The sequence below is a fragment of the Lolium rigidum genome, chromosome 4, assembly GCF_022539505.1.
Source record: "Lolium rigidum isolate FL_2022 chromosome 4, APGP_CSIRO_Lrig_0.1, whole genome shotgun sequence".
In the NCBI taxonomy this organism is placed as follows: domain Eukaryota; kingdom Viridiplantae; phylum Streptophyta; class Magnoliopsida; order Poales; family Poaceae; genus Lolium; species Lolium rigidum.
Window position 1 is genome coordinate 177,842,933 of NC_061511.1, and position 5,916 is coordinate 177,848,848.

Here is a 5,916-nt window from a genome sequence, read left to right on the forward strand (position 1 = left end):
GGAGGCTGCCTTTGGTCCCGCCTTTAGGATATCCCCGTGGGGGTAATATTTAGCCCGGAGTACCTTCGCGCAAAGAGAATCAGGCTCGCATATCAGGCGCCAGACTTGTTTACTCAGCATTGCCATATTGAAGGAGTGAAAATCACGGAAGCCCAACCGTCCATCTTGTTTTGGGTAGCACATTTTCCACCAAGCTAACCAATGCATTTTTTGTCGTTTTCATCATCACCCCACCAGAATTGTGCTATTGCATCTGTCATGCGCTTGCAAACCCCTTTTGGGATTTGAAAAACCGACATTGCATAGACCGGGATAGCCTATGCCACAGCTTTTAACAGGATCTCCTTACCACCGATGGAAAGGTGTTTTTCCTTCCACCCATTGATTCGTTGAATAATTCTGTCGATAAAGTGCTCAAAGCAATCACTCCTATCTGCTCCCACCAAAGCAGGCAGCCCCAAGTATTTATCAGAAAGAGCCTCAGTGTCAATATGGAGCTCCTCACATATCTCAGCTCTCACTAGAGCATTTGTATTAGGGGAAAATAATATGCTTGATTTTGCCAAACTCACCAGAATTAGCACAATAGGTATGTATCCAGAACTCGCTGTAAGGAAGTTGCATTATTCATATCCGCCTTCATGAGAATAAGGAAATCATCAACAAATAAGAGATGTGAAACTGATGGTGCATTTCTGCACACCCTGACCCCATCTATGCCACCAACTTCTTCTTCATACAGCAACATACTAGATAGACCTTCCGCGCAAATAAGGAACAAATATGGAGAAAGAGGATCCCCCTGTCTAAGACCACGAGTAGGAAAAAACATATCACTATCCTCAGAATTGACCCTGACTTGATACCGTACTGAGCTTACACAAGCCATCATAAGAGCTATCCACCTCTCAGCAAACCCGAGCCTTCTCATCATATTTTCCAGAAAGATCTATTCCACCCGATCATGAGCCTTGTGCATATCCAACTTGACTGCACAAGCCCCATTAGTTCCTGCTCTTTTATTTTTGATCATATGAATAGTATCATAGGCTACCAGAACATTATCAGTTATAAGACGACCTGGCACAAAAGCACTCTGCATAGGAGAGATGACCTCAGGAAGAATAGCCTTGAGCCGAAGAGCTAACATCTTTGATATGATTTTATAGATCACATTACACAGACTGATCGGCCTAAACTGTGTCACCAATTCAGGGGCATCCACCTTGGGAATTAAAACAATAGTGGTGTCATTCCATCCTTCTGGAATAATACCTGAGTTCAAAGCTTGTAAAATTTCTTGGGAAATATCATCACCAAAGAGTTCCCAAAACCTTTTATAGAAAACCGCATGGAGTCCATCAGGTCCTGGAGCTTTAAAGTCCCCAATACTGAATATAGCCTTCTTGACATCATCATAAGAAAAAGGCGCCAAAAGGCTCTCATTCATCACCTCGGTCACTTTGGGAACAATTTTTTCTAGAACCGCCAGATCAGTATCCTGCACTTCCGAGGTAAACAGATTAGAGAAATATTGAAGGATAAACGGTTTTAATGCCTCCGTACCTTCCAACCAATTGTTCTGTTCATTTTTTAACTTAAATATGCGATTCTTCTTCCTTCTGGCAGTCGCAAATTGATGAAAATACGAGGTGTTCCTGTCCCCCTACATCAGCCAGTTCACTCTTGATCTTTGGAGCCAATGAACCTCCTCTTGTTCCAGTAGAATTTCAATCAGCGCCGCCTTTTCTTTTGCTAATATTTCATTCTCATCGTTCATCGGCCCAGATAGAGCAGTTTCCAATTCTCGTTGAGCCTGTCGGAGACGTTTTTTCGGTTTTTGCAGAAAATTCTTGTCCCAGGCATGCAGATCGTCGTGCATGGCTCCAAGCTTGGCCAACACGCCAGCCCCCGGAGCCCCCTGATTGGCTGTTTCCCATGCACATTTAACCACGTCGCCGAACCCCGGCTCCTGTAGCCATTTAGCTTCAAACTTCTTTGTACCTCTGACATTGTTGGTCGGAATTTGCAGAGCGTCAGTATCAAGTGAAATGGGCCGGTGGTCTGAGCGGATAAAATCCAGATTTTGAAGCCTAGCTCCTGGATGCATATCCGACCATGCAATATTAGCCACCGCACGATCCAGACGTTCTCTAATTCTTCCTCTTGTCCAAGTAAAAGCATCACCAGTGAACCCAATGTCCTCGAGATTACAATCAGAGAGAGTATTTCGGAAATCTTGCATCAAATTATGTGGTCTCAAGTTACCACCCTCCTTTTCATGAGAATATAAAATTTCATTAAAGTCACCAATAATAACCCACAGGAGATTATGTTGAGCATGCATTGCTCTAATTCTGTCCCAAGTTTGATGCCTATCCTCCCATCGTGGTTCCCCATATATTCCAGTAAGTCTCCATATTTTATTTGGTCCCTCAATGACCCTGACATCAATGTATTTCGGGTGTGAAAAGATCTGCTGAATAGATATTTCTCTCTTCCATAACAACATCACTCCTCCACTTCTATTAGAACTCAGGTTAACTATCTTAAAATCCATCCTCAACCTTCTTCTCAAGCAATCTGCCGGATAAATATCGAGATGAGTCTCCGACAAGAACATCACATCGGGAACATAACGCCTTTGGACATCCAAAAGCGATCGAACTGTCGGGTCGTTCCCCGCCCCCTGACAGTTCAGAGATAGGATCCTCACTGCGAGCTGTTGCCGTGGGAGTTGGCAATCTCTGGGGTGTAACTTCTCTTTAGATCCCCGGCAACGGCGCCAGAAAAAGAGCTTGATTGCGCGTAATTAACACGTCCGTTGGGAACCCCAAGAGGAAGGTATGATGCGCACAACAGCAAGTTTTCCTCGCAAGAAACCAAGGTTATCGAACCAGAGAGGAGCCAAGAAGCACGTTGAAGGTTGATGGCGGAGGAGTGTAGTGCGGCGCAACACCAGGGATTCCGGCGCCAACGTGGAACCTGCACAACACAATCACGAACTTTGCCCCAACGTAACAGCCGAGGTTGTCAATCTCACCGGCTTGCCGTAAACAAAGGATTAAACGTATTGTGTGGAAGATGATGATTGTTTGCAAAGAACAAGTAAAGAACAATTGCGGTAGATTGTATTTCAGATGTAAAGAATAGGACCGGGGTCCACGGATCACTAGCGGTGTCTCTCCCATAAGATAGCAGATGTTGGGTGAACAAATTACAGCTTGGGCAATTGACAAATAAAGAAGGCATAACAATGCACATACATATATCATGATGAGTACTATGAGATTTAATCAGGGCATTACGACAAAGTACATAGACCGCTATCCAGCATGCATCTATGCCTAAAAAGTCCACCTTCAGGTTATCATCCGAACCCCCTCCAGTATTAAGTTGTAAACAAAGTACATAGATTACGACAAAGTACATAGACCGCTATCCAGCATGCATCTATGCCTAAAAAGTCCACCTTCAGGTTATCATCCGAACCCCCTCCAGTATTAAGTTGTAAACAACGGACAATTGCATTAAGTATGGTGCGTAATGTAATCAACACAAATATCCTTAGACAAAGCATCGATGTTTTATCCCTAGTGGCAACAACACATCCACAACCTTAGAACTTTCTCGTCACTGTCCCGCATTTAATGGAGGCATGAACCCACTATCGAGCATAAATACTCCCTCTTGGAGTCACAAGTATCAACTTGGCCAGAGCCTCTACTAGCAACGGAGAGCATGCAAGAACATAAATAACATATATGATAGATTGATAATCAACTTGACATAGTATTCAATATTCATCGGATCCCAATAAACACAACATGTAGGATTACAAATAGAAGATCTTGATCATGATAGGCAGCTCACAAGATCTAACATGATAGCACAACGGGGAGAAGAAGACCATCTAGCTACTGCTATGGACCCATAGTCCAGGGGTGAACTACTCACACATCGACCCGGAGGCGATCATGGCGATGAAGAGACCTCCGGGAGATGATTCCCCTCTCCGGCAGGGTGCCGGAGGCGATCTCCTGAATCCCCGAGATGGGATTGGCGGCGGCGGCGTCTCTGGAAGGTTTTCTGTATCGTGGCTCTCGGTACTGGGGGTTTCGCGACGAAGACTATATGTAGGCGGAAGGGCAGGTCAGGAGGCGTCACGAGGGGCCCACACAACAGGCCGGTGCGGCCAAGGTTTGGGCCGCGCCGCCCTGGTGTCTGGCCACCTCGTGGCCCCACTTCGTAAGTCCTCCGGTCTTCTGGAAGCTTCGTGGAAAAATAGGCCCCTGGGCGTTGATTTCGTCCAATTCCGAGAATATTTGCTTACTAGGATTTCTGAAACAAAAAAACAGCAGAAAGCAACAACTGGCTCTTCGGCATCTCGTCAATAGGTTAGTGCCGGAAAATGCATAATAATGACATATAATGTGTATAAAACATGTGAGTATCATCATAAAAGTAGCATGAAACATAAGAAATTATAGATACGTTTGGGACGTATCACGAGCGGGCAGACCCGTCAAGCGAGCCCGCCGATCCTAGTGAAGGGGAGTTAGCTCCATCCTTCTTTGAGCGTTTGCTTCTGTCCTTGTCTCCCAATCCATGTGCACCTTTAGCTGAGCCTAAACCATTGTTGTCTGTAGCAATCTCCATACTATTGATATCTGATTGTTCATTAGGGATAACAACCACATTGTCTACATCCGTAAGAATTAGCCCACGTTTCGTCATAGGGTTTGTGAGATTACCCTTATCCAGCTCCATGTCCTTCACCTTCCCCGGGCTTGTTGCAGTATCATTTAGATCCGGGTCTTCAGGTGTATGTCCTATATTAGGAGCATCGTGTCTCCAAGGAACCATGGGATGACCACGACCCCTCCCTCTTGCAGAATTAAACCCTCGGCCGTGCCAAGTATCCCAATCAGCCTTCAAGAACTCACCCCACTTGAGATATTTCTCAACATGTTCACCAGATCCACATTCGAGGTGTGAATGTCCAAATAGGCCACAAGCACCACAGAACTTTGGGATTTTCTCATACTGCAATTGGTATAATTCCCTTGCTCCACCTCTCACGATAGAAACAAACCGGGCTAGCACTTTCCTGACATCTAGTCTGACTCGAACCCTCACAAAATTTCCCATCCCCATCGAATCCAACTCAACCTTAGTGACCTTCCCTACCTTCTTCTATGTGAGATTCTTGACAAGGGTATCATTCCTATAACCAACAGGTAATTTATGAATCTGTACCCATGTTTCAAAAAAATTCAGATCAATTAGGTCAGGAGACATCAATCCGTCATATTCTTCGATACAAACTGCATTCTGTCAAAATAGCCAGGGGCCCCCTTTTGTAACTTTGATCCAATCTCCCAAACAAAAGCATTGTACAATGAAAAGACTACCTTCGAGGTGATTGAATTCAACCCTCTGGGCAAGAGACCAAGCATTGCGCATATGTTGCTCGAAAGTAATCGGACTGGACGGATTTGCTGAGTGTACCTTGACGAGGGCCAGCCACTTCATCCCTTGTTTCGGTGCTGCTTCTTCTTCTTCTTCTTCAAAAACCAGATCGTCAAACTCATCTTCATCAATCCCCAAACGTTGCATCAGATCCCCAATCTTTTCATCCTTCTTGGTTCCAGGATCCTTCACACTACTAGAAGAGGAGGCCGGGCTCGCCATGGCCTCAAACCTCCAGAGACCGCCTTCCGGGGCAGACCACGCACGCGTAGCCAACGCCTGAGACTGATCACGCGACCAGAAAGCCTCAACGTCGAAGCAAAAACCTCCTCCTCCGATCGAGATCGGCGGAGGAGTCTAAAACCCTAGTCGCTCTGTTATCGCCAGAGCCCTAGGTCGAAACGATGCCAGGTACCACGTGCATTGTTGCCTCGTTGGTGTAAT